Source organism: Podarcis bocagei, assembly GCF_964188305.1.
Source record: "Podarcis bocagei genome assembly, chromosome: 12".
Taxonomy (NCBI): domain Eukaryota; kingdom Metazoa; phylum Chordata; class Lepidosauria; order Squamata; family Lacertidae; genus Podarcis; species Podarcis bocagei.
The window spans coordinates 53114525-53142188 of NC_138137.1; the positions used below are offsets into that span (position 1 = coordinate 53114525).

Consider the following 27664-nt stretch of genomic DNA (forward strand, 5'->3'; position numbering starts at 1 on the left):
GCTGGGACAGACACTTCCTGCAGAAAAGAAAAGTCTTTTCATTAAAGGCACAGGATCCTATATCTGGAATGGCCAGCTCACCAAAAACTACAGCCGCCTGTTCTGTTCCCTCCCCGCCCTGTTCCTGTAACAGTCGTGTGAGCCGCAAAATGTAGCGATAATGCTTATTTCCAGGTTGTGAAAAGCTGTGATCAAAGGAATAATTTGGAAGAGCTCAAAAGAAACTGTTCCGACTCTGTACGTAGTGTAACGTTATAACAGAGCTCTGATTTCCCCTGTGAATGGTCTGCGTGAATGTCCGTACTTTTGTAAACTTATTAAAGGTCACAAATCTTAAAGCAATATTTTCCCCCCACCAATTTCAGCAATATTCTATTTTCGTTGAGAAGACAAACAAGAGATTTTGTTTCACATGATCAGATGCTCTTAAGCATGGGCCTCCCAAAAGTCTCCTACTTTTGTGTAGCCATGCAGAGAATCTAATAATAATAATAATAATAATAATAATAATAATAATAATAATAATAATAATAATAATAATTTATTTATACCCCGCCCAGCTGGCTGGGCCTCCCCAGCTACTCTGGGCGGCTTCCAGCAAAGTATTAAAATACAGTGGTCTGTTAAACATTAAAAGTTTCCCTAAACAGGGCTGCCTTCAGATGTCTTCTGAAAGTCTGTTAGTTGTTCTTCTCTTTGACATCTGGTGGAAAGGTGTTCCACAGAGCGGGTGCCACTACAGTGGTGCCTCGCAAGACGAAATTAATTCGTTCCACAAGCTTTTTCGTCTAGCGAATTTTTCGTCTTGCAAAGCACGGTGTCGAAAAAGTTTTGGAAAAGCTTCAAAAATCACCAAAAACCTCAAAAAAAGGCTATCACACCACGTTCTATGAGTTGCTCCTCGAAGTCAAGTCGCAACTGTATTAACGGGGTTAAGAAAAAGGAAACAAACTTGCAAGACGTTTTCGTCTTGCGAAGCAAGCCCATAGGGAAAATCGTATTGCGAAGCAGCTCAAAAACCGCAAAACCCTTTCGTTTAGCGAGTTTTCCGTCTTGCGAGGCATTCGTCTTGCGGGGCACCACTGTACTGAGAAGGCCCTCTGCCTGGTTCCCTGTAACTTGGATTCTTGCAGTGAGGGAACCGCCAGAAGGCACTTGGCGCTGGACCTCAGTGTCCAGGCAGAACGATGGGGATGGAGACTCTCCTTCAGGTATAAGAAATGCCCTGCTGGATCCTGTTTTCACAGCGTCCAACCAGATACCTTTGCAAAGTCTGCAAGCAGCACCTGAGTACAGCAGGACTCTCACCTGCAGCTTCCAGCAACTGGAATTCAGAATACAGTAATTACCTCCTTCCACCTTGGTTGGAACAGTCCAGCCATCACGGTTAGCGGCTAGCGACAGCCTTTAAACCCCACGAATTTGTCTAAGCCTTTTTCACTGTCTCTTAGTGAAAGCCATCTAACTCTGCTTTCAATCCTGATTAACTCACCTACATTCGCAGCATTTGGGGAGCCAGGGTGGAGAAGTGTTGAGCTAGGAGACCACCATTCCCAATCCTCACTAGGCCGGAATGACGCTCATTGGGTGACCTGGGATAACCCTCACTTGTTCTCAGCCTAACCCTACCTCACAGGGTTGTTGTGGAGGACAAAATGGGGAGTAGGAGAACAGTGTGCGCTGCTGCCTTGAGGTCCTTGGAGGAAAAAGGCCGGACACAAATGCAAATAAATAAATAAGATTTGGATTTACAGTGGTACCTCGGGTTACATAGGCTTCAGGTAACAGACTCCGCTAACCCAGAAATATTACCTTGGGTTAAGAACTTTGTGCTTTGGTGGCACGGCGGCAGCAGGAGCCCCCTTAGCTAAAGTGGTGCTTCAGGTTAAGAACAGTTTCAAGTTAAGAACAGACCTCCGGAACGAATTAAGTACGTAACCAGAGGTACCACTTTATTAGCTATGATTATTGTTGTTTAAAGCATACATTGCACAAAAAGGTTCCTAAATGACCCTTGTGGTCCCTTCCAACTCTACGATATCTACATTGGCTCCCGGTACATTTTTGAGCACAATTCGAAGTATTGGTGCTGACCTTTAAAGCTCTAAACGGCCTTTCAGCCCTATACAGTGGTAGCTTGGGTTACAGACGCTTCAGGTTACAGACTCCACTAACCCAGAAATAGTACCTCGGGTTCAGGATGAGAACAGAAATTGTGTGGCGGCGGCACGGCAGCAGCGGGAGGCCCCATTAGCTAAAGTAGTACCTCAGGTTAAGAACAGTTTCAGATTAAGAATGGACCTCCGGAATGAATTAAGTTCTTAACCTGAGGTACCTCTGTATACCTGAAGGAGTGCCTCCACCCCCATCGTTCTGCCCGGACACTGAGGTCCAGCTCCGAGGGCCTTCTGGCAGTTCCCTCCCTGCGAGAAGTGAGGTTACAGGGAACAGAAATAAACAACTATCTGACTTTTAGAAGACATCTGACAGCAGCACTGTTTAGGGAAGTTTTTAATGACTGATGTTTTAATGTAATTTTAATCTTTTGTTGGAAGCCACCCAGAGTGGCTGGGGAGATCCAGCCAGATGGGCGGGGTATACATTAATAATAATAATAATAATAATAATAATCTGAAGGCAGCCCTGTTTAGGGAAGCTTTTAATGTTTGATGACAATTATGTTTATTGATTTATATTTTATCTTTTCCCTTTTCCCGCTGTGTTTTGTTGTAAGCCGCCCAGAAGTTGCAGCAACCCAGGCAGATGGTGTAGTATTAAATAATAAAATTGTTACGATGATGATTGAAATAATAATAAAAATATCTACAGGTTTTATTTTTTTGTTTTTATTAACACAAACAAAACAAAACAAAACAAAACAAAACAAAACAAATACACTAATGTTCAACAATCCTATATACACTTGCTTTCCAAAGCTTTCAAGCACGGACTTCCCTCCTTCCCTTCAACAGGTTTTCATATTAATCTTTCATTTATCACAGATTATCTACAGGTTTTAGAGGGGTGCCCAAAAAGAGAATCCGGCCAGCCCTGAGCGCGCACCACCTGAGCAGCGAGATCTCCCTCTGGAGAGCTTGCAAAAAGAAAGAAAGAAGAGGTGGGAAAGGATCCAGCGCCCGGATCCGAAAAGCGCCGACCCCGCAGAAGCCTTCCCGGGCTCCTATTGGCTGCGGGCGCCTTTGCCGTCATCTCTTCCTGTAGCTTTTGTCCCCGAGCCCTTTGCCGAGAGCTGCGCTCTGCAGCTGTGCAGGAACGAACCCGAGAGAGCGAAAAGTTTCCAGGCGCTTGGCTATTAAATCCTCGCATCTTTTCTGTTTGGTTTTGTTTTTGCACCCACCCGGGCTTGATCCAGGGGGGCCTATTGAACCCCTCCACCTTCTCCTCCGTGATTCGTTTTCTTTTCTTTGCGTGCAAGCAGGAAACTTGTTGCGGCGGAGTTTGTCCTCCCCTTTCCGCGAAGAGGTGCGCACGGGCGGATTGCATCAGGAGTTTGCAGCTGGGGAAAGCACTCAAATTCTGGATTTCCTTCTTTTCCTGGGGTGGGGTGTTCAGCTGCCGTGGACCTCTGAGGGGGCTTGGAGGCGAAAGAGGTCCCGATCCGGCGCCCCCTCCCTCCCCATCCTGGTGTGCGGAGTGGGGCCCCCCCATCTCAGCCAATTTTCCTCCTCTCCAAGTTTGGCATCGGGGAAAAAGGCATCGGATATGGAGCCCACGGAAGCGAGGACGACCTCATAAGAACTTCCCTCGACTTCTTGCAGAAACGAAAAAAGGCAAGGTTTATTTTATTTATTGCAGCTTTTCCTGGAGGGGTAGAGCCTTAATATCTTTCCTCTGCCACCCATGTCACAATGTGCTTTGATGGAGGGGTGGTTGGTTTAGGTTGTGTGGGGGGGTTTTTTTGGGGGGGGGGGACAACTTTATTTTATTTTATTTTTAGTGCTGCGGGATCGAGCGAAGTTTGTTGGGACTCCACCTTCTGCTTCTTCTGAAAACTTTTCTTCTCCTCTCCGCGTCTCGCGTTTCCTGTTTCGTGTTGCTGGCTCCTAAGACTACAGTACAAGCGTCGTCCTCTTAACGCGCGCCGCTCCGAAAAAAGCTTGCCAGATATTCCGCGATCAGCCACCCAGCCCTCCCTTGATTCACCATAATCCAGTGACCTTTTGGGTTATGAAATGCTAAGTCAGTGATGGTGGCGGAGATCGAGTCCGAGAGCTGCAAAACTTCGGGATTAACTATAGCGATCGGTGGCACAAGCTTCCAAAGTCCTGTCTAAAACTCTACGAAGGTTGCATCCATGATTTTTTTCATCCTATGAAAGCAGGATTTTAAAATATGAGTAACTTTGTTTGCTCTGGAACCTCCTAGTCCCTATCCAGAAGTTCCAGGTTCAGTTCTGAAAATTCTGATGAAATAATTTTTTTTAAGTGGGTGCCCATGTGCATGTACAGAGTGCCTTTCACTTAGCACAGAGTAATCTCAAAAAGTGTTCTAAAGTTTGGGGAAAGTTCTGGCTTGGACCAGACCCCCCTTTTTTTACATTTTAAACCTGCATTTATAAATGTGTGTGTATGTTATTGTTATATTTACTTATGGTTTCTCTTTTGGGCGGTGCGGGAAGTAACTTTAGTTAATCTGCATACACAGCAGTATGTAAGAGAGACTTTGGGGCTGCGCCGTTTCCTGCAAACCCGGCTGACGTGCTTCCGAGGAGTTCATATATTTATTTTTTTATATACCACTTTAGCTGTGTTAAACAGTGGTTTCCTGCAGAGCTTGGCATTGCTGTGGCAGGTGTTGCTTTTGCAGCTGGGAACCAGTCCAGGAAATTCTTTTTGAGTAGGAGCCTCGGAACCTGTCCTGAAGGCTGGAGTCTAGCCCTGTGACAGGGGAGTAATAATAATAAAAAAGAGCGTTTCTTCTGCCCATGTGCAGAATTCTTTTCCCAACTCCTGCACAGATCTGGATTTAAAACAAAGACTGCAGGTCAATTTCAGACATGCTCGTGAGCCTTGGCATGGAATAGCCCAGCCCAGCCAACAACAATTTTGTGGATAATCTGTGGGTGTCATCCTGACAACACAGGGATGATGGAAATAAGGGGTGTGGCGCTCAACTCACACCCCTCACTCTTCATATACAGTATAGCACTTGTTTCAAAACCACACCCCAATCATGTGCACTGATTATCTACAAATCCCATCTCCTGCACAGATTTGGGGAAATTTGGAATGAGAAAAACCTGGCTTTGAATTTGCTGATGGTTTGTTTGTTTGTTTTCTTGCCGTTTCCCACAGATTTATTTATTATGGGATGCCTCTTCCTCCTCCTCCTCCTCCTCCTCCTTTCCTCCCCCTGCTCCACCCTGGTCTTGTTCTTGCCATAACTCAAGGAAAAGAAGTCAAAGCAATTAGATAATCTGAACAGCAGTAAAGACTTCAGACTCCATTATTAGTTCAGCTGGATGCAGCTTCCGGGTAATTTAACACACGTTTGATTGCTTTGTGGCGTATCGCGGATACCTTTTAAAGCGACAAAATAAGCGAAGGCCGTCAAGGAGGGGCAGGGAAATAGTGTTCTCTGGCCCCATCGCTTTTCAATTCGTGATATGTAAGTATTGGCTGGAGAGTCTTAATCTGCTTTTTTAATGAAGGAGTTGGGCAGGGAGTAGCAGTGTTTGGCGGTAGTTATTCTGGATTAATGAGGAAGGAACAAATGAGGATCAGTATTAGCTGCATTTCCCCCATTTTTCTAAAACTAAAAGTGACAACCCTACAATATATGGGAGTGAAACTACCTAGAAACTGCAGGAGGGGAGAGTATAATTGTGGCCGGATCCTGCTTGCGAGTTTCTCAAGGGCATCTGTTGGGTTGGCCACTGTGAGAACAAGATGCTAGACTTGAAGAGCCATTGGCCTGATCCAGGAGACACTCTCTCCTTACATTCCTAGAAGGTACATCAATAAGTCCCTCCCTTTTTAAAGGGCAGAACATAAGAAGAGACTACTGGATCAGACCAGTGGCGGTGGCCCATGCACTCCAACATAATGTTCCCACAGGCGCCAATCAGATTTTATTTATTAGTTTGTTTATTTATTGAATTTATATACCACCCTATACCTGGGGGTCTCAGGGCGGTTCGCAGAATAAAATCAAGATACGAAACCAGATGTTTGCAAACATATCTGAGAATAGTGGTTGACTCATTCATTCATTTATTGCATTGGACTAAAATCCATTACAAGTGAGGAGAATAGTGCCGGGAGTTGTTTTTGAATTTATTTATTTTTTAAGAAAAACACACCATGATCCCTTGTGGGCATAGGAGGGGAAAGAAAATAGCTGGAACGGCTACATTTTATTTATTTATGCTGCAAACTACCCTCAGGTCTAGGATAGGGCAGCATGCAAATGAAAGGATAAGAATAGTATTGATTTAATTAAATTTGTACGCCGCCCTTCACCCAAAGATCACGGTGCCGTTCACAACACAAAACAGAACATTCGCTTAGAATATGGATAGTTAGATTGAGGGTGGGCATTCTGTGACATCACAGCAGCTTAGCAAATGGCTGAGGGTATAATAATAATAATAATAATAATAATAATAATAATAATAATAATAATATTATCTGGATCTGAGGGACATCTCATGAAGGGGAATGCTGGAAGGTTCAGGACAGATAAAAGAAAGGGGCTTCTTCATGAAGCACATAGGTAGACTGTGGAACTCCCTGCCACAGGAGGTGGTGATGGGCCACCAACTTGGATGGCTTTAAAAGAGGACTGGACAAGTTCATGGAGGGGAAGACTATCAATGGCTGCTGAAGACCAGTTGCCGGAAGCCACTGGGCTGAGTGGGAGTGCTCTTGTTTCTGTTTGGGGCATCTGGGGGCTGCTGTAAGAACAGGCTGTTGGACTAGAATGGGCCTGATCCTGCAGGCTCCGCTTTGTTTTCTTGAGTTGCCATGTGCTGTTTCTAAGCTTTTGGGGTGGCCATGACTAGCACCTAGTGTGGGAGCTGGAACAAGCGAGCTCCATGCCTTGGAGGTCAATAGGAGCTGTTGCTTTGCATGAGTCCAGAGGAGACTGCCAGGCCACCTGGCCTGACCCCAAACTCTTCCTCTGTCAAAAGACCCAGAGTGAGCACAGATCCAGGAGATCCTGGGGGAACAGATGGTGCCCCCAACTCTGGCACCGAGGATGGTTTGCATCCAAATGAAGGCCTCATCAAGCCTGTTGCTATGGAAGGACCCATGGAGGGGGGTCTATGACGCACCTGTGGCAGGAAAAAATCCCTCCCAGCTTCAGAAAATGTAGATGCCACAGAGGCCAAAGTCAATTGGCCACATCATGGAGGAACGTGTGTCTTGAAGCCCAAGGGGGACAGAGCGACTCATGAGTAAGGGATTCCTTGGGAGGAAGGGACTCAATGAAAGCAGAATTAAGTGCTTGCAGCTGTTTTTGGGTGGGGCCTGAGGCACCAGACTATAGGGCAGAGCAGTCCTTACCATGTCAACTCGGAAGTCCTTTTAAATACACTGGATTTTGACACTTTCTGGGCAAGCTCCCATGTCAATGGCCTTAGGATTGCAGCTGTGCCTCTCAATTGAAGTCTGCTAGCTGTTGGGACAAACGTCTTTCAGGTCACAGGACTCTTCTGAGCTGTGCTTTGATTTCATTGACTGATCTTCTGTGCTACTGGCCTTTCAAAGACCTTGCCTCTCAGTCTTTGAGGTTGCTGACCTCAGCTATACGGATACGCTTGTTTTTTGGGTTTCTCCTGAGTGATGACACTGTGTTTCTGACCTCAGTCGGTTGTGGACCCAAGTTTGGGGAGGTGTACAATACCCAGGTGGAGTCTCGCCCCTGTTGAAGCCCTTTGCTTGCCTATATTGGGGGCAGAGAGGGCTGTGTGTTTTTCAGTACAATCAGCTGTACAAAGGTAAAAGTCACATCCATTGCTCTGCCCAGTTTTGCTTCTGGCCCTACAATGGTACCTCGGGTTACAGATGCTTCAGGTTACAGACTCCGCTAACCCAGAAATAGTGCTTCAGGTTAAGAACTTTGCTTCAGGATGAGAACAGAAATCGCGCGGCAGCGGCGCGGCAGCAGCAGGAGGCCCCATTAGCTAAAGTGGTGCTTCAGGATTAAGTACAGTTTCAGGTTAAGAACGGACCTCTGGAACGAATTAAGTACTTAACCCGAGGTACCACTGTATATTGACCTATTATGTTTTTATATGCACCGGAAACTGCCCAGAGTGGTTGGGGAAACCCATCTGGTGGGGTAATAACAATAGTAGTAGTAATTCTGACCATTTTTTTTCCTAATGGTGACTGCTCCTGCTCAGACTGCACAGAGAAAGCATTTTGGTACCTGAAATTCATTCCAGTTGTGCAGATAAAATATAACTGATAGAATTCTACAGGATGGGACGTGGGTGGCGCAGTGGTCTAAACCACTGAGTCTCCTGGGCTTGCCAGTTGGAAGGTCAGTGGTTCGAATCCCTGTGATGGGGTGAGCTCCAGTTGCTCTGTCCCAGCTTCTGCCATCCTAGCAGTTCAAAAGCACACCAGTGGAAGTAGATAAACAGGTACCGCTGTGGCGGGAAGGTATAGTGGTACCTCGGGTTACAGATGCTTCAGGTTACAGACTCTTCAGTTTACAGACTCCGCTAACCCAGAAATAGTACCTCGGGTTAAGAACTTTGCTTCAGGATGAGAACAGAAATTGCACGGCAGCAGCAAGAGGCCTCATTAGCTAAAGTGGTACCTCAGGTTAAGAACAGCTTCAGGTTAAGAATGGACCTCCAGAACGAATTAAGTTCTTAACCTGATGTACCAGTGTAAATGGCGTTTCCGTGCGCTCTGGTTTCCGTCACAGTCTCCCGTTGCACCAGAAGTGGTTTAGTCCTGCTGGCCACATGACCCAGAAAGCTGTCTGTGGACAAACGCTGGCTCCCTTGGCCTGAAAGCGAGATGAGCGCTGCAACCCCATAGTCGCCTTTGACTGGACATAACCGTTTCACCTTTACCTTTTCACCTTTACAGAATGGGTTATTAGTGTGTGAAAACTGGGCCAGAGTTGATGGCTGGCCAGCAGACAGTCTAAAAGCAGAACGAGTGGAACACAGTTTGGGTCAGATTGGCTCTCTGGGCAGTGATTGACAGCATTGGGAGGCTTCTGGGATGTGATGGCGGCATCCCAGATTGAATTGCTTGCGGCTCCTTCCTCCAGATTCTTTCCCATAGCAAGGGATCGTTTTTCTGACCTGCAAGACTTCTGCTTTGCACATGCGGCACACCTGACCAGCTTCCCTCCGGAGCTGTTTCTTTGTATGTGTGTTTTAAGACCGCCTCCTGACCCTAGGGACGCACAAGGGGCAGGCTGGACTTCCGAAACAGTTAAATATAGTCGCTGCTTGGCCAGCGGACGGACGTGCCGCGACGAGTTTCGCCCGCCTTGTGCCAAAGCGAGAATTGATTTGGACTGTGTGGAAACGCAGAAAAATAAACCTCTTCGGTGGAAGGCGTCTCCGAGCTCGGTGGGATTCCTGCGGCTTCCAGGAGAATGTGCCACTGTCGATTTCAAAGGCCCCTTTATATACCTCTCCATTAAAGTGGTGTCTTTTGGGTCTTTCCCCCCCTCCAGCTCCTCCTCGATGTGTCTTGGTTTTCAGTGCTCAGAAAGCCACAACTGGCGCTGTGTTTTGCAAGTGCTAAAAAGAAATGCTTTATGTCGTAGGCCATTGGAGCTGCTTCGTGGAGACACGCACCCACTCAGACAGCAGTGGGGGCAGAAGGCTGACTGAACCTGAAACCTGAAGCAAAGAGGGAAAGGCTCTCTTAATAGCTGCTGGACTAGATTGAGATGTGGGCCCTTCTGCGGTCTGTCAAACAGAGGTTGACGCTGTTACGTGCGGATTGCAGGCATTTTTTCCCTGGGCTGCGTGTTATTTCATGGGTTTGAAACTGCGCCCGGATTTCCCCTCCTCGGCTGAAATGTCCCACTTCTGACACACATGCAAATGTTTTCATGGGGCTTCTGTGTGTTGGGTTGTAACAAACAGAGCATTTTGAAGCATCCCATCCAAGACTCTGGATGTTAAGAGTGACACACAAGTGGCCAAGGGGAAATCAGCCCCTGGGATCAGCCAGCACACTGATTCTGGTTGGTGGTACTTTTTTTTTTTTTTAAAAAAAGCCCTAAATGGTGTAAGGCCAATTTGCAAAGTGCAAATTAGGTAGGTTCACATTAAAAAATGTGAAACAAACCATTTTTTCCCCTGCCAGTCCCTACCACTGAGATATACACACATAGAATCCACTGTTCCGAGCTGCCATATACACATTCTTTGTGTGCCCCCTCTGCGAGAGCTCCAGAAGGCGGCAACATGAGAACGGGGCCTTTTCTGTGGTGGCTCCCCAGAGAGGCTCACCTGGCACATTCATTACATATCTTCTCCCAGGCCTTTGACTAATAAAACCATCTGTGGCCTTTGAAACAGGGTGTGTGTGTTGCTTTTGATATTATGGTATGTATTTTGTGTTTTGATATTCCAAACCACTGCGTGATCTTCAGATGACTGTCAGTATAGAAATTTAATAGTAATAATAATAATCACCCTGTAACCTGTTGTTTTGAGAAGTAAGGGCGGTGTAGGTCTTGTCTGTGTGCCTATGCACCGAGCCCATATTTTTACATCGTTTGCAAGGCAAAGAAATGAAGGGGTGTGTGGGTGTGTGAATAGATGTGCCAGGGTGTCAGGCCTCTTCCCTGACCATGTACAGCAGACCATGTACCTCAGGTCCTGGGTGAGGGGCAAATGTGGTCCTCCGGGCTTCTCTGGCGCTTGGGAATTTCTGCAGCCGGCTTTGTACCTTTTTGGCGCTGTGGGTTAAACCACAGAGTCTAGGACTTGCCGATCAGAAGGTCGGTGGTTCGAATCCCGCGTTCGAGCTCCCGTTCCTTTGTCCCTGCTCCTGCCAACCTAGCAGTTCGACAGCATGTCAAAATGCAAGTAGATAAATAGGTACCACTCCGGCGGGAAGGTAAACGGCGTTTCCGTGCGCTGCTCTGGTTCGCCAGAAGCGGCTTAGTCATGCTGGCCACATGACCCAGAAGCTGTACGCAGGCTCCCTCAGCCAGTAAAGCGAGATGGGCGCCGCAACCCCAGAGTCGACCACGACTGGACCTAATGGTCAGGGGTCCCTTTATACCCTTTACCTGGTGATAATGGGTCCAAGTTGAACTCTTGAATGCTTCTTGCTTCCCTGGATAGAGGCTTCAGAGGGATGTGTGAGTGTGTTGACGCTAGTCTCCTGCACAAAGTGAGAATCTTCATCCCTTGCTACGCTCACCTTCGCCTCTGATTGTGCCAAACCATGGCATGTGGCTTCTGGGAGGTTGCCTAGGAAGGAACAAGGCCACTAAGAGTTTCTCCTATCCTTGACCGAGAAATGTCCAGGTCAATGTGGAAAGGGGATGTGCTGAAAGGGGCTGTTCTTCTCTCGGGGTTCCATGTCCCATAAGGCCGAGCTGGATAAATCCCTCTTAGCTGCCTCTGTTCCCGGGGCGTTTGTAGCGATGGAAACCTTGTGTGCGATTAAATTGCAAACTTTCCCCTTCCACGAGAATCAGACTGAATGTCTTTTCTGTGCACCACGTGTTCTGGAAAATAGATTATGTGAGCCCGGGGAGGAAATATGGGATTCATCTCAGTTATTTTCTTTGTGCAGAAACGCCAGACATGATGTTTGCTTTTCTCAGAAAGCGATACGTAGGCTGCTGGTCCCAAAGCGAGGCCTGGCTGTGGATTTCCCGCAACCCCCCGTCGTTCATCTAAAGAAGCGTAGGCCAAAATGACTAATCACGCTGCGCTCAGAATCGCTTCAAGGGAAGTCAAAGGAAGGCGGTGTGTTTTCGAGTGGCTAGGAAGAAGTTGGCTTCTTATGGACAGATGATTTCACACCTGTTCCTGCCATGAGACACCCCTTACTTTGCCACCCAGTGCATTGGTTGTTGTAGACGCCGAGTCCGTTGCTTTTCCTGCAAGTCTCATGTGCTAGGATGAAGGCCGATGTTTCATTTTTGAGATCCGTGTACCTGATCTGGAGACAGCCTTGTGACGTTCCGTACAAATGTGCTTCTTCTTTTGTATCCTGATCCAATTCCACAAGTTTTCAGAGTGGTTCAGTTCAACAAACCGAGGAAAGGCCAGCTATAGAAGGGGACGCATTGGCTAGTGCCGGTGACGTCGCCCACATTCCTTCTCAGTCCCCAGACTGTGCTGTATGTAGGTCAGGAGTGGCTATCCTGTAGTCCTTCAGGTGCTCTTGGACTGCCACCCCCATTGTCTCTGACCATTTGCCATTTTGGCAGGGGCTGATGCGAGTTGTAATCCAGCAATATCCGGAGAACTAGAAGTTTGCTGTCCCTTCCTACCCAGTCAGAGCAATATGATAGGTTGGCCAAGGTGACTTAGAGCAGTGATGGCCAAACTTGGCCCTCCAGCTGTTTTGGGACTACAGTTCCCATCATCCCTGACCACTGGTCCTGTTAGCTAAGGATGATGGGAGTTGTAGTCCCAAAACAGCTGGAGGGCCAAGTTTGGCCATCACTGCCTTAGAGCCTTCAGTAACCTGGAACCCACTTGACAATAGGTGAAGCTTTTCCCCAGTATCCTAATTCAGTGATGGAGACAAACTTCTACCTCCCATGTTTCTGGTGACTGAGCAGCAGTCACAGGCATAGGAGCCCTACTAGAAAACATCTTGACAACCCCAAGGCTGTGTTGCTTCTTCCATCTATGCGGCTGATGAGGAGCTGAGGACCTCCTGTTTTTCACCTGCTTGCTCATTTCCAGTTGTGATCGCGGGAAGCTGACATTGGTTATGCAGCGGTTTCCGAACGCAGCATCTCTTTGGGATTCAGGTGTAGACCTTTCCTGCAGGCGATAGAAGCCAGAAGGCTTTTGGGTCAGAAATAGCACCAGGAAAACTTATTTCGGTAGCCTCCCACGGCATTGAAGGCACATCAGGTTCTACTGGTAAGATCTCCGAGTGATCTGAAGTAGATTGGAAAGGATTTCCGATTCCCAATTTCTTAATGGTGGCAGCGACGTACCGTATTTTTCGCTCTATAACACACACCCGACCATAACACACACGTAGTTTTTAGAGGAGGAAAATCCGTATGCATGCCACCCATAGGCATTCCCTCCATAACACGCACAGACATTTCCCCTTACTTTTTAGGAGGAAAAAAGTGAGTGTTATGGTGCAAAAAATACGGTAATTAGTTTCCCCCCCCCCCACAATTAACTGCTAAGAGGAAGAATGCACAGGCAGGCAGGAGGCAAGGAGGAGTGGGGGTTTTTGTATGCCATCTCAGTTCATGTCTGATAGTCGGAAAATATTATTGGGCTGAGAGTTCTTTAATTTTAATGGCATGCCTTTTGCAAGGTTCTAGTTTTTAAAAAATCCCAAAGTACATTGTGCAAGACTGAAGCCTGCCCACCTCTGCTTTAAGGGACTAAGAGAAGCCGACTTTTTACGACATTTTCTCCTATGCAAGCGAAAGGACTTGATTTTGCGTATTCTTCCCTGCCTAAACGTCTTCGTAATGCGAAATCAACATTGGCCGGAATGCTAAAAAACCTATCAAAATTCCACACCTGAGAAAGCCAGATCTTTCCGGGCGCAGATTCGAGTTAAAGAAATTGCCAGATTGCTTCTAAATTTGAGCATCTCATCCCTCCTCATCCCCGTTTTGCACAATTCCGCTTTTACAGTGGTACCTCAGGTTACATACGCTTCAGGTTACAGACGCTTCAGGTTAAAGACTCCGCTAACCCAGAAAGAGGGCTTCAGGTTAAGAACTTTGCTTCAGGATGAGAACAGAAATCGTGCTCCGGCAGCACGGCGGCAGCATTAGCTAAAGCGGTGCTTCAGGTTAAGAACAGTTTCAGGTTAAGAACGGACCTCTGGAATGAATTAAGTACTTAACCTGAGGTACCACTGTACTAGTCATTGGTTAGTAGTCATTGTTTATTTGTTTGCGTTGATTCTTATCTTGCTGTTCCTCCGAGGCGCTCAGGGGAGCACGTTTATTTTCCCTCCCACTTGATTCTCACAATAACCCTGTGAGGTAAGCTAGACTGAGAAAGACTGGCTGGCCGAAGGTCACCCATTGAGATTCATGGCTGCCTGAGAATTCGAACCTGGATCTCCTAGACCTGGTCCAGGAGTGGGGGACCCTTTGCAGCCCAAAAGCAGCACCCTTCCCCCATGGGAATATTCTGGGGGCCGCATGGCGGTGAGGAGTAGGACCAGGGAAAAATAGTGTGTGGTGCAACAGCTATGACTCTTCCCTTTGACACGCATATTCTTACCTCTCTCCATCCAGGCAACTAAGAGGGATTATCATGGTTGAAGGATGCTTTTATGCAAGGTGCAAAAGCATTTGTGGGGCGTGCAGAGCAGGACTGGGGAGTGGCCTGGCCAGATTTTGGTTTGATAAAATTTACATTATCAGAACACTTAAGCAGTTTACCAAAAAAAAAACCCCAAACACCCGATATTAACATTGTCCATGAAATACCATTTAAAAACCAGGTACAGTGGTACCTTGGGTTAAGAACTTAATTTGTTCTGGAGGTCCGTTCTTAACCTGAAACAGTTCTTAACCTGAAGCACCACTTTAGCTAATGGGGCCTCCCGCTGCTGCGATGCTGCTGCCGCTGCCGTACGATTTTCGTTCTCATCCTGAAGCAAAGTTCTTAACCCGAGGTACTATTTCTGGGTTAGCGGAGTCTGTAACCTGAAGTGTCTGTAACCTGAAGCATCTGTAACCCGAGGTACCACTGTATTTCGAAAAATTCAAAATATAGTTAAAATTAACAGAAAACTAAAACAAGGATCAAGCACTTATCAGTCTGGATAGGCAGACAAAAATGTTTTAAGCCGTTGGTGAGACGTGTATGGGGAAGATGCCTGCTTGATGTCAATCGGCAGGGAGTTCCAAACTGTAAAATAAAATATTGATTTATTGCAAGGGCAGAACAGGCATTACTTTTAGAAGACATCTGACGGCAGCCCTGTTTAGGGAAGCTTTTAATGTTTGATGCGTTATTGTATTTTAATATTTTGTTGGAAGCTGCCCAGAGTGGCTGGGGAGGCCCGGCCAGATGGGAGGAGTATAAATAAATTATTATTATTATTATTATTATTATTATTATTATTATTATTATTATTATTAGTAGCACTAGTTCTGCAGACTGATGCAATCAAGTGGGCATACATGGGGTAAAGGGACCCCACGTGTTGCAGAGGGTTGAGCTGGATGCCCCCCCCCCCCGGGGTCCCTTCTAAATCTACAATCTACAATTCTGGGATTCAGTGATTATTTTTTTAAAAAAAACTTTATTATAAAATACACACATATTGTGAATATACAAGCATACAAACATACATTTCATACAATCCTTAAATATATACAGTGGTGCCCCGCAAGACAAATGCCTCGCAAGACGGAAAACTCGCTAGACGAAAGAGTTTTCCGTTTTGGAGGTGCTTCGCTAGACGAATTTCCTATGGGCTTGCTTCGCAAGACGACAATGTCTTGCGAGTTCCTGCGGGTTTTTTCCCTTCCCCCCCTTTTTCTAAGCCGCTAAGCCGCTTATCAGCTGATCCGATCAGCCGCTAAAAGCCGCTAAAAGCGCTAAAACCGCTAGACGAAGAGAATCACAGAACGGATTCTTTTCGTCTTGCGAGGCACCACTGTACAAACATACCTAATTCAGTCCCACAGATAATTCCTTTTCCCATCACCATCCCTCACCCCACCTTTGTGTTAGACTTCCAATCTACTCAATTGCAATTTCTTTCCACTTCTATTACTTTCTTTCACACACCTTTAACCTAACTTCATGCTTCTTTTTCTATTACACATTGTTATCCCTCTTATTTAGTATTTCAGTATTTAAAACGGAACTTGTTTATTCTAATAGGAGTTCTGATTTTTCAATATGGTTTTGCAAGTAAACCATCTGCAAGTAAACACCTTCCAGTGATTCTAAGTAACCTGGGTCCCACGCTGAGTAGCACTAGGTAGGCATACGACAACGTCAGCCCCGCTGAGTAAAACGGGGCCTACTCCCAGGAAAGTGTGCAGCGCTGCAGCTGCAGAAACTGTTTACGAGGCGATGTTGTGTTTGTCGACCTCTGCCTACACCAAGGAACCTCGCTTTCCACCCAGCCTCCTTAATTATAGAGAGCACGTTTGCCCTACAAACTGTGATGGAAAACGGTGAGAGGAAAGCGAGGAGGCAGGAAAAGTAAGAGCGAGACTGTGGACGGGAGGGCGGAGGATGTTAGAAACTGGGATCCGAGCCAGGATGAGGTATGTAGGACAAAGTCTACCTGATGGTAAGGAGAGCAGAGGTTTTACTTTTTACGCTTCTAAGGCCTTCGACAGCTTCCTGACCCAGATAAATGTTAGCAGGTGGGTCTTTTTTCGTCCTGCTCCTGGGTTCCAGATGTTTCACCTGCAAAAATTTTGTAGACTACGCGGTTGTGAAAGGCACAGGCCGGTGTGAGAGAGAGGGGAGTAGCACAATCGTTGCACTTGGCACCTGCCTCTTTTGGCAGTAAAAGCCTTGAGGTTGTGTACTCAGCTCGTAGCGAGTTCATACGTAAATAGCAGAAGAACATACAAGGGCGGGTGGCAAGGAATTGCAGCCAGTGGCTGCACAGCTTTGAGATCTACTAGGCCTTCGCGAAGAGATATGGGCGATGATCTCACCAGCTCTTAGGTGGAAGAGGGTGTCTTCCGATCTATATTCTGCCTCCTCTTGGGCAATCAAGATTTCGGGGTTTGTGAGAGTATGTGCTTAGCAAAAAACAAAGAGTCCTCCAGGTTGCAGCTGTGGGAGTGTGTCATTTTGAAGGCTTGCCTCCATTTTGCACGCTTTCTCACATACAACGCTCTGACAGAAGAAAGCTAGCATGTCAGCAAGAGAGATCTCACCCAGGTCTCTTCTTGGTATGTCATCTACATGGGGATTTAAAACTCAGGATTTGAAAAACAAAGCTACATTTGAAACTTTCTACGCGGGAGAATATAAAGCAGTCTTGTACTGATTCAGGCCATTGGTCCATCTGGCTTAGTATTGTCCACACACACTGGCAGCAGCTGTCCAGGGTTTTGGACTGGAGGCATTCCCAATGCTACCTGGAGATTTTGGGGGATTGAAAAATAAGACTATATCTTGCCCCCAAATGGCAACTAGACATTCTGTTTTGGTGAGTACAACCTTGGTTTAAGGATCCATTTGGTGCCTCGCTTATGTATCTGAGTTTCTAATACTGGTAGAGAGAGGATTGACTCTGGTCTGAAACTCTGGACAGCTACTGCCTGCCAGTGTAGATAATTGTCACTGGCCAGGAGTCGGCTTCACCTGCTGAACAGCAGCCTGAAGGAGTAGAAAGCAGAGTGACTCCATCTGCGCGTGATCAGCCTTCTTGCTCCTGAGGAGAACCAGCTGACTCCAGCGTCTTAAGCAGGGTTTCCAGCCTCAGTCGGTTGCTGGAAACAACATTTGTCGTTTCTGGCTAGACCTTGCTGCTCCTTGCTTCTCGTGACCTTGGACACTCGGCTTTCTTGACCTGTGGACCGTCTGACTACAGTACCTCCGGTTATGACCTTAATTCGTTCTGGAGGTCCGTTCGTAACTGGAAACTGTTCTTATCCTGAGGCGTGCTTTCGCGAATGGGGCCTCCCCCTGCGCACGCGCCTATGGCGCGAAATTTCTGCTCGTGTCCTGGGGCAAAGTTCGCTACCGGGAGCAGCTACTTCCCGGTTAGTGGAGCTCATAACCCAAAGCCCAGGGGTCAGCAAACATTTTCAGCAGGGGGCCAGTCCACTGTCCCTCAGACCTTGTGGGGGGCCGGACTATATTTTGAAGAGAGAGAAAATGAACGAATTCCTATGTCCCACAAATAACCCAGAGATGCATTTTAAATAAAAGCACACATTCTACTCATGTGAAAACACACTGATTTCTGGACCATCCGTGGGCCGGATTTAGAAGGCGATTGGGCTGGATCCGGCCCCCGGTCTTAGTTTGCCTACCCATGCTTGAAGGGTTCGCAAGGAGGTATTACTGTGTGTATGTGAACTGATATACACCTGACCTTAGGACTTGACTGGACCTTGTACAGTGGTACCTCTGGATGTGAATGGGATCCGTTCCAGAGCCCCGTTCACATCCAGAAGCGAACATAACCCGCACCTTTTGACCGTCTGCGCATGCGCGAGCAGCGAAACCCAGAAGTAATGGGCTCTGTTACTTCCGGGTCATTGCAGCGCACAACCCGGAAATATTTATCCCAAAGCTACTTCAACCCGAGGTATGACTGTATAGGGACGTTGCCTCCAGGCAATGCCCCGCCCGCCCCCCGAGACTTGGCTGGTTGGCTGAGCTCTCCCGCCACTGAGCAGCATGGGACTACGACAATAATGCTGAGATATTTAGACCCAGTGTTCGGACTCAGTCGAAGGCAGTTTCCTATGTTCCAAGCCCTCCTTGCTAAGCTCAGGAGCAGGGAGCTCAGCTGTCCGTCTTCCTCTGTTAGGTTCTCCAGCCTTTGAATCTGTGGCCCTCCACATATTGGGGGGGGGGTGCTGCAACTCCCACCATCACCCCAGAGCTGTAGGGTAGGCGGGCTGGTTGGGGTTGGCGGGAGCCGGCCTCCGACAACATCACGAGGGTTGCATCTGCAGATGGTACCGTGAAAACGACGCAATTGAGAGAGGAGACACAATTGTGGCACAGTCCAGGGAGGACCGCGCCACGTGGCCTTTGCTGAACGTGGTGCTGGGCGGCAGGAAGAGAGCTGGTTGTGACTTCACCTCCTCCTCGCTGTCGCTTGCGCCTCTGTGAAGAACTTCACCTCACAGTTTTGATCTGAGGCCCTGGCTTCATGCAGAGACCTCTTCACACCTGCGGTCTGCACTCATTTACCACCATTTTGCATGCGGCTTTGACCTATTTTGAAGGCCTTGGTCTCTGAGGCCTGGTTTCCATGGAGATACGGCCCCCTCTCTCTTTCCTGGAGATGCCACCTTTAAACCAGGACTGGGCTTCATAACAGGTGCTTGGACCAGAGATTTTTTTTTGGTAAGGTAAGGGGCGTCTCCTCCTTTCCCTTCCCATACGACATCTCCACATTATGGTGCATGTGTCAGCTTGGCTGGTCGTATCTGCATGAGACGGTGGGCGTTATACCTGTGCAAAGCCCATGGAGGTGTTTTCAGGTGCTGAGGGAAGGCCGTAGCTCAGCGGTGGAAGCACCGGCTTGTATGCAGAAAGGCCTTCAGCATCCCTAGGGAGCTCTGAAAAAGAGGACCTGTTTGGAACCTCGGAGAGCGGCTGCCAGTCCGTGTAGGCAGTTATGAGCTAGATGGACTCTGTATAAGATGGGCAGCTGTGTTGCCCTGAATGAAGACAACCTCGTGTAATAGAAAGCAGGCAGTGATGAACGGAATTGAAAAATGGAATTGCGGAAGGCTTGCCTTTTCTTGCTCTCGTGAGGCTGCGATGTTATAAGGTCCCAGAGAGCTCAGACAGTGAAATGCATCCTTTGGGGCAGCTTTTGGGTGTAGGAGAAGGGACGCGGGTGGCGCTGTGGGTTAAACCACAGAAGCTAGAAGGTCGGTGGTTCGAATCCCCGCGATGGGGTGAGGTCCCATTGCTTGGTCCCTGCTCCTGCCAACCTAGCAGTTTGAAAGCACGTCAAAGTGCAAGTAGATAAATAGGTACCACTGTGGCAGGAAGCTAAACGGTGTTTCCGTGCGCTGCTCTGGTTCGCCAGAAGCAGCTTAGTGATGCTGGCCACATGACCTGGAAGCTGTTCACCGGCTCCCTCGGCCAATAAAGCGAGATGAGTGCCGCAACCCCAGAATCGGTCACAACTGGACCTAATGGTCGGGGTTCCCTTTACCTTTACCTTACCTTGGGTGCAGGAAACTGCTGATCCACAACACACACACCCCGATCATGGATAAAAGATCATCAGCCCAGCCTCTCCTGGTGATCTGGGGAGCCCGTCAGGCCCTGGTAGCTCTTTCACAGAACCACAAAATGGTAGTCCGAAGGGACCACAAGGGTCATCCAGCTCAAGCCCCTGCAATGCAAGAATCTTTTTACCCGACATGGGACTCCAGTTCACAGCCCTGAGACTAAGAGTCTCATGATCTGAGATATAAAAAGCAAGGAGTGTAATACAGGTTTGGCCGCCCTTCAACCTGAGCAACTCAGTATCCAAAGCAATTGCTCTCCTGGTGTTTTGGAATACAACTCCCATCAGCCCCAGCCAGCATGGCTGGTAGTCAGTTGCATGATGGGAGTTGTAGTTCAGCTACATCTGGAGGGCCACAGGCCATAGCTGTCAACTTTTCCCTTTTCTTGCGAGGAATCCTATTCGGAATATGGGAATTTCACTTAGAAAAAAAGGAAACGTTGACGGCTATGGGTTAGCCACGCCAGCCTTATTAAGTGGACAATATTTCCTTCCCTCCATGGCATTTGGCTAGCTAAGCACAAGTCACAGAGTTGGGGCAGGATAGATGCCTGCCTTGCCATGCCTACTGAAATCACTTGCGCATACCTATCTCTTAGTGTGAGACCTCTGGGCAGCATTTCCCATCGGTATGGCCAATGACTAGAGTCAGGGATGATGGGAGTTGTAGTCCAGCCACATCTGGAGGGACCCAGCTCAGCTACCCCGACTTAAAGCAAAAGTCAAAAAGCTTTGTGCAAATTCCAGGCCGGGAGCTGATTCTTACCATAGGTGGCTAAGCCTGAAATGCCAGTAACCCAGTGGCGTAGCGTGGGGGGTGCAGGGGGGGCCGGCCGCACTGGGTGCAACATCTGGGGGTTAGGGTTAGGGGGCGCAAATCCACAGGTTAGGGGGCGCAGATTACTTGCCTTGCCCCGGGTGCTGACAACCCACGCTACGCCACTGCAGTAACCGCACCTTTCTTGCCCATATTCATGGCCGCTGCCCAGGCGCAGCCACTGCATCCTCACGAGGAGGAAGGGGCTCCGTTCAAGGTGTCTTAGTCCCGCAACCCATGGAGCTCCCATAGACGAATGGGGCTATTTGTTTCAGATGAAGGCTGGACGCCGTCTTGTGCAACCCACAGGCAACAGGCTTGCTTTGCAGTTACCCGAGCAACGAGACTCGTGTTTTCCATGACTCACGAAATGCCAGGCAGAAACGGCTAAGATTGGATGAGCTCATTATTTGGGCTGATCTGGAGCATCTGGTTTCTTTCGTGAATGGTTGGAGAGGAGGCTGCGTGGAAGGGCAACGGGGGATTTCCAGACCCTTTACTTACTTTTGTGGGGGTTTATTTTAAGACGCTTGTTGCTCTGCACAGCTCTGTACTACGTGAACAGGATACAGGAAGCCTTCGAGGATCGGAATGACAACGGCGAGCCACATCTCTTTGCATTTTAGAAATGAGCAGCTTTTCAGATCCTCCTTTTTTTGGGGAGCACAGAAACACCAAATCTGCACAGCTGTAGGTGTGTCGATGGAAACAGACATCTAAGGATTGTAGCTAACTCAGTTCTTATCAGAGCAGACCCACTGAAATTAATAAAGCTAAGTCAGTCATGTCTGCTAATTTCAGCGTGCCTACTCTTGAGTAGGGATGTGGGTGGCGCTGTGGTCTAAACCACTGAGCCTAGGGCTTGCCGATCGGAAGGTCGGCGGTTCGAATCCCCGCGATGGGGTGAGCTCCCAATGCTCGGTCCCAGCTGGAGTGGTACCTATTTATCTACTTGCACTTGATGTGCTTTCGAACTGCTAGGTTGGCAGGAGCAGGGACCGAGCAACGGGAGCTCACCTCGTGGGGATTCGAACCACCGACCTTCTGATCGGCAAGCCCTAGGCTCTGTGGTTTAGACCACAGTGCCACCCACTTTCCTATCCTGACCTACATGCCCCCAAATGGCTTTGAATAAGCTCTGTCCATTTTCTCCAGGATGCTCCATTGCTTTTGGCCATCAGGAGCCGCCGATCTCTTAGGAGATGCTGTTTAGGAGCCACTCCCTCTGACCTAAAATCCCAGAAGGGTGTGGGCTGGCTATAGCTACCTGGGGGAATAGAGAAAGCAACCTGTAAGCTATCCGAAAGATCACTTGTCTTAACTTTACACAACAGCATTTAAAATTAGCTTCAAACCACATTAACTGTCATGGTTCCTGTCCTGGGTAGTGGGCAGTATGTACTGCCTATTCTCAGGTGTATTTACTTGGAGAGTAATTTTCTTCACACTGTACACACATGCATATTTGTGGTATCATATGGAAACTTGCAGCCATGGTTGTCTTCCATATCAGCCCTTTTCTCTGGAATTGCCATCTGTTCACTCACTTCTTAGTGGAGAATCTAGATAGCATTGTGGTCATCTAACTACATTCCAGCATTTTGAGTGATAGGCCAAGCTTTATGCACTAGGGAAGAAAGGCGAACTAATGTCAATGTACTGGAAGAAGCAAAAATTCTTCAACAGTGTCGAAGCAATGATTCTTCAACATCAACTTTGTTGGACTGGTCATTTTGTTTGATGCCTGATTACCGTCTACCAAAGCAACTACTCTATTCCGAACTTAAAAATGGAAAGCGTAATGCTGGTGGTCAACAATAGAGGTTTAAAGACTGTCTCAAGGCAAATCTAAAAAAAAATAGTATAAACATTGACAACTGGGAAACACTGGTCTGCGAGGCTCCAGTTGGAGAACAGCCTTTACCAAATGTGTCATGGGCTTTGAAGACACTCAAACTCAGGACGAAAGGGAGAAACGTGCTAAGAGGAAGGCACGCTTAGCAAATCCACACCGTGATCAACTCCCACCCAGGAACCAATGTCCCCACTGTGGAAAGACGTGTGGTTGCAGAATTGGCCTCCACAGTCACCTATGGATGCATTGTTAAGACCATGTTCATGGAAGACAATCCTATTCGGCTATGAGTGATCGCCAAATAAGAAGAAGACATTCCAGTGTTTATTTTCCTCCCATTCCACCCCCCCATACTGTATTTGTGTTGATTTTGTGAAGGAAGGAATACATTAAATGCAGTTGCAGTGCCAGCCTGCCTAGTATGGACACACAAAGCACTGTTTAGGTTTTTAGATGCTGCAGTGCCTTTTAGTTAAAAGTTTCCTGTTGGCAGCTTCTGCACCTTTTATTGTATCTGTTCATTGTGTCTGGGGGATTGATGCTGTACTGTCCCTGTTCAACTGTAGTCAACTCCCATTCTCTTTTCTAAGGGTCTTAATTCTTGGCTTCCTCACATTTCCCCTCCTCTCCTTAATAGTAAAATGGGACTTTATTTGAAAGCAACCCAGGATAGGAGCAGTGCTGACACCAGGAAGGGCAGAAGAGAGTGCAATGATTCATTTTGTGGGGAAAAGGATGCAAAGTAGATGTGACTGACCTGTGGCTAGGGATAAGTGAGTAGGTCAGTTTCCGTTGCTCTCAGATTCTTATTTTCCCCCAATCTTGATTTAATTATCCACGTCATTATATCGGTTTGCGATTATTATTTTTTAAAGTTCTCATGAAAAGACTTTAGCATTTTGCGCAATTTTCTCCTGCTACACACATTTTTATATGCAATGTACACATTTTTGCAAGACAGATTTCTCTACTATAATGCATTTTTGAATGTTGCTCATATATGCATTTATTTGCAGTATTCTCAATATATACATTTTTGGGAGCTGCACTGCAAAATTCGGATAAGTGTGAATTTCAAAGTTTGCAAAGCAGACGGAAGAACGTTAAACGAGTGTGCGCATATCACCGGCCACCCAGCAAGAGGATTTGTGGAGCCTCTCTATTAATGTGCAATCCTGTCCAACATTCCCTCCACCTCCGTCCTGCATGCAAAGGGCAGCAGGAAAGACAGCAGCCAAAAAAAGTTTATCAGCAGTTCTCAACAATAATACTGAGCAGGTGTGCTCGGGTTTCCTCATAATCCTGAAGATGAGCTAATTCAGCACACACACACAGACACACACAGACACACACACACACACACACACACACACACACACAGGCAACCTCTCACTCTTGCCAACAACGGAGCATCGTGATTTCCTTTTTGTGGTCATGTGAGTACCCGGTCAGTAGCCTCGTTTGTCATCCTGTCATCCCAGGCTTGCTCTCGTCATTTTAATTTCGGGAAGAGATTGGTGCAGAGCGAGATTTTTGGTTGTGAAGCAACCGCCCTGAAATTGTTCAGCGTAGATGCATCCCAAGATGTGCTCAAAATGGGCTGGGAGCCTTGTGGGTCAGGCGCTGGTTCCCTTCACTGCTAGCCCAAGGAAGGAATTGCCGCCGAATCCAGGGCGCTCTCACTAGAGCCTCAGAGTTCCTCTTGGGCCTGGGAATCGGGTGACTTCATGACATGGCTCCTACAAATGGCCCAGATCCACTGTGCATCCTCACCCCATACCATTTATTACTAAGGAGGACTACTAGGTTGTTTGTCGGCTGCCTGTCAGGGGCTTGGCAACCCCCGAGCCTGAGCACCTGACTTCATATTTCTTTCCCACAAGCTATATGTGCTACAAGCTGCAGGCAAAAGGCAATTGTAGCAGGATCTGTCCGACAGGCTGGAGCTTTGTAGCATCACAAGGTTCCCTGACACCAGCCTGAGGGAACCACCAGAAGGTCCTCGGAGGTGGACCTCAGTGTCCTGACTAAATGATGGGGATGGAGACGTTCCTTCAGGTATACAGGGCTGATGCCATTTAGGGCTTTGAAGGTCAATATGGGACGCAGGTGGTGCTGTGGTCTAAACCACTGAGCCCTCTTGGGTTTGCTGATCAGAAGGTCTGCAGTTCAAATCCCCATGACGGGGTGAGCTCCCGTTGCTCTGTCCCAGCTCCTGCCAACCTAGCAGTTCGAAAGCACACCGGAGCAAGTAGATAAATAGGTACCGCTACGGCGGGAAGGGAAATTGTGTTTCGTGCGCTCTGGTTTCTATCACGGTGTTCCATTGCGCCAGAAGCAGTTTAGTCATGCTGGCCATGCGACCCAGAAAGCTGTCTGTGGACAAACGCCAGCTCCCTTGGGCAGAAAGTGAGATGAGTGCCACAACCCAATATTCGCTATAGTTAAATGTCACACTTTGAATTGTGCTTAGAAACGTACTGGGAGCCAATGAAGATCCTTTAGGAACGGTGTTTTAAGGTCCTGGCAGCCACTCCTAGTCACCAGTCTAGCCGCCGCATTCTGGATTAGTTGTAGTTTCCGAGTCACCTTCAAAGGCAGCCCCACATAGAGCACATTGCAGTAGTCCAAGCGGGAGATTACTATAAGCCTGGGGAGGGGAGGATGACAACGGAAGAAGCAGGAGGAAGTGGAGGTAAAGATGGTTTGGAAAAGAACATGCAATTGTTTCAGTTACATTAGTTATTTGGGAGTGAGTGGGTTAGGAATATAGGAAATTGCCTTCTACAGAGTCAGACCATTGATCCATGGAGCTCAGTATCGTTTACACTGACTGGCCTAGGATGCCTGAGGCTACAGGCAGGGATATCCCCTGACTCTACCTGAAGATGCCAGGGACTGAACTTGCGACCTTCTTGCGAGCAAGGCAGGTTTCCTATAGGCTTCATGGAAAGGGTGGCTTTTGAGGAGGGCTTTGAAGGAGGCGGACACAGGTGGCGCTGTGGTCTAGGGCTTGCCGATCAGAAGGTTGGCGGTTCGAATCCCTGTGATGGGGTGAGCTCCCGTTGTTTGGTCCCAGCTCCTGCCCACCTAGCAGTTCAAAAGCCCGTCAAAGTGCAAGTAGATAAATAGGTACTGCTCTGGCGGGAAGGTAAACGGCGTTTCTGTGTGCTGCTCTGGTTCGCCAGAAGCGGCTTAGTCATGCTGGCCACATGACCCGGAAGCTGTTTGCAGACAAACTCCGGCTCCCTCGGCCTATAGAGCGAGATGAGCACTGCAACCCCAGGGTCATCCGCGACTAGACCTAACGGTCAGGGGTACCTTTACCTTTACCTTTGAAGGAGGCAAGACCTAGTGGCCTTGTGTGGTCTTCTGGGAGACAGTTTCAGGCCTAGGAGGCAAGGGTTTGAATCCCCACTCATCCATGAAACTCATGGGGTGACCTTGGGCCAGTCACTGCCTCTTAGCCTGACCTGCCTCACAGGGTTGTGGTGAGAATGAACTGGGGAGGAGGAGAACCCTGTACACAGGCTAGAGATCCTTGGAAGATAAAGGGTAAAGGGACCCCTAACCATTAGGTCCAGTCGTGACCGACTCTGGGGTTGCGGCGCTCAACTCGCTTTATTGGCCGAGGGAGCCGGCGTACAGCTTCCGGATCATGTGGCCAGCATGACTAAGCCGCTTCTGGCGAACCAGAGCAGCGCACGGAAACGCCGTTTACCTTCCCGCCGGAGCGGTACCTATTTATCTACTTGCACTTTGTGCTTTCGAACTGCTAGGTTGGCAGGAGCTGGGACCGAGCAACGGGAGCTCACCCTGTCGCGGGGATTCGAACCGCCGACCTTCTGATCGGCAAGTCCTAGGCTCTGTGGTTTAACCCACAGCGCCACCCGCGTCCCACTTGGAAGATAAAAGTGGTATATAAATGTAATACATAAAATAAAACACAGGTGGAGAGGCCCTTAGGGATCAGGAAAGCTCTCAGTGGCCAGCGATGGTAGAGCTGGACGAAAGGAAGGTCCAAGCCAGGAACAGAGCTTAAAAACTTCAAATTTTTTGAAAAGCAGTTCAACACCTTTGCCCCTACATCAGAGGCCACCTTAGAGAGCTGCAGTTATTGCACATTGATTATTACAGAGCTACAGCAGTTTCTTCTTCTTTATGTAACAACTGTCTCCTTGTTCACACCCGGGTTATTTTCTTCAGGGTCCAAGAAAAGAAAAAAAAAGAAGTTTAAACAAAGCTCACGCTTTCAGGAACTCTGCAAGGATTAGAAGTTCCTTGAAGCCATGCAGAATCCGGCCCAGTCAATAGGCGTCTGGCACGTTTGAGATGGGCGGCCAATTAGGAGTTGCCGTTTCAACCAACCCGATATGACACTGAGCCGCTCAGAGCTCATTATGAAGGACTGCGCTCTGTCGCCCAAATTGGAATTTGACTTCAAAAATGGGTATTGATCGAGGAGTGGAAGGAAGGTGTTTCATATTCCTCCCCCCCCCCTTTATAAAAAAAGAACTAAGACAACACGAGAAGTACAGAGGCAAGATACATTTTCAGAAGCACATTTTGTGTTTATCACATGTCACCCAGGTCACTGGTTGGATTTATAGAGCTTGTAATTTTTCTTAGGCCGTCCTGAATGTCGGTTCTCCTATACCAGCCTTTCAAAAAGTTTTAAATTATTGTTGATAATGTTATTGGGTTTCTTTTTTTGGAAATAACTGAGGTTTTGTTTTTTACAGACAAGTGGTATATAAATTATACGAACTAAATAAAAATGTCTCATACGCCAGTGGTTGACGTCCTAGCAACAAGAGTATAATAATCTTGTCCTGTCATAAGTCACTAGCATGTCAATTCCATGTTGTAGTAGCTGGTCATTACTTTGCA

General features: G+C 47.8%; 1 protein-coding gene across 2 annotated transcripts in view; it reads left to right on the forward strand.

The window, feature by feature from the left end:
• Positions 1-3219: 3219 nt before the first annotated feature.
• Positions 3220-27664, forward strand: part of LOC308569580 (mitogen-activated protein kinase kinase kinase 3-like) — a 114318-nt gene continuing 89873 nt past the window's right edge. The window contains exon 1 of one of the 2 annotated variants that reach the window (XM_081163682.1): positions 3220-3796. The gene's annotated coding sequence lies outside the window, so the exon portion shown is untranslated. The remainder of the gene's footprint in view (positions 3797-27664) is intronic. The other variant, XM_081163683.1, reaches the window with a different exon arrangement.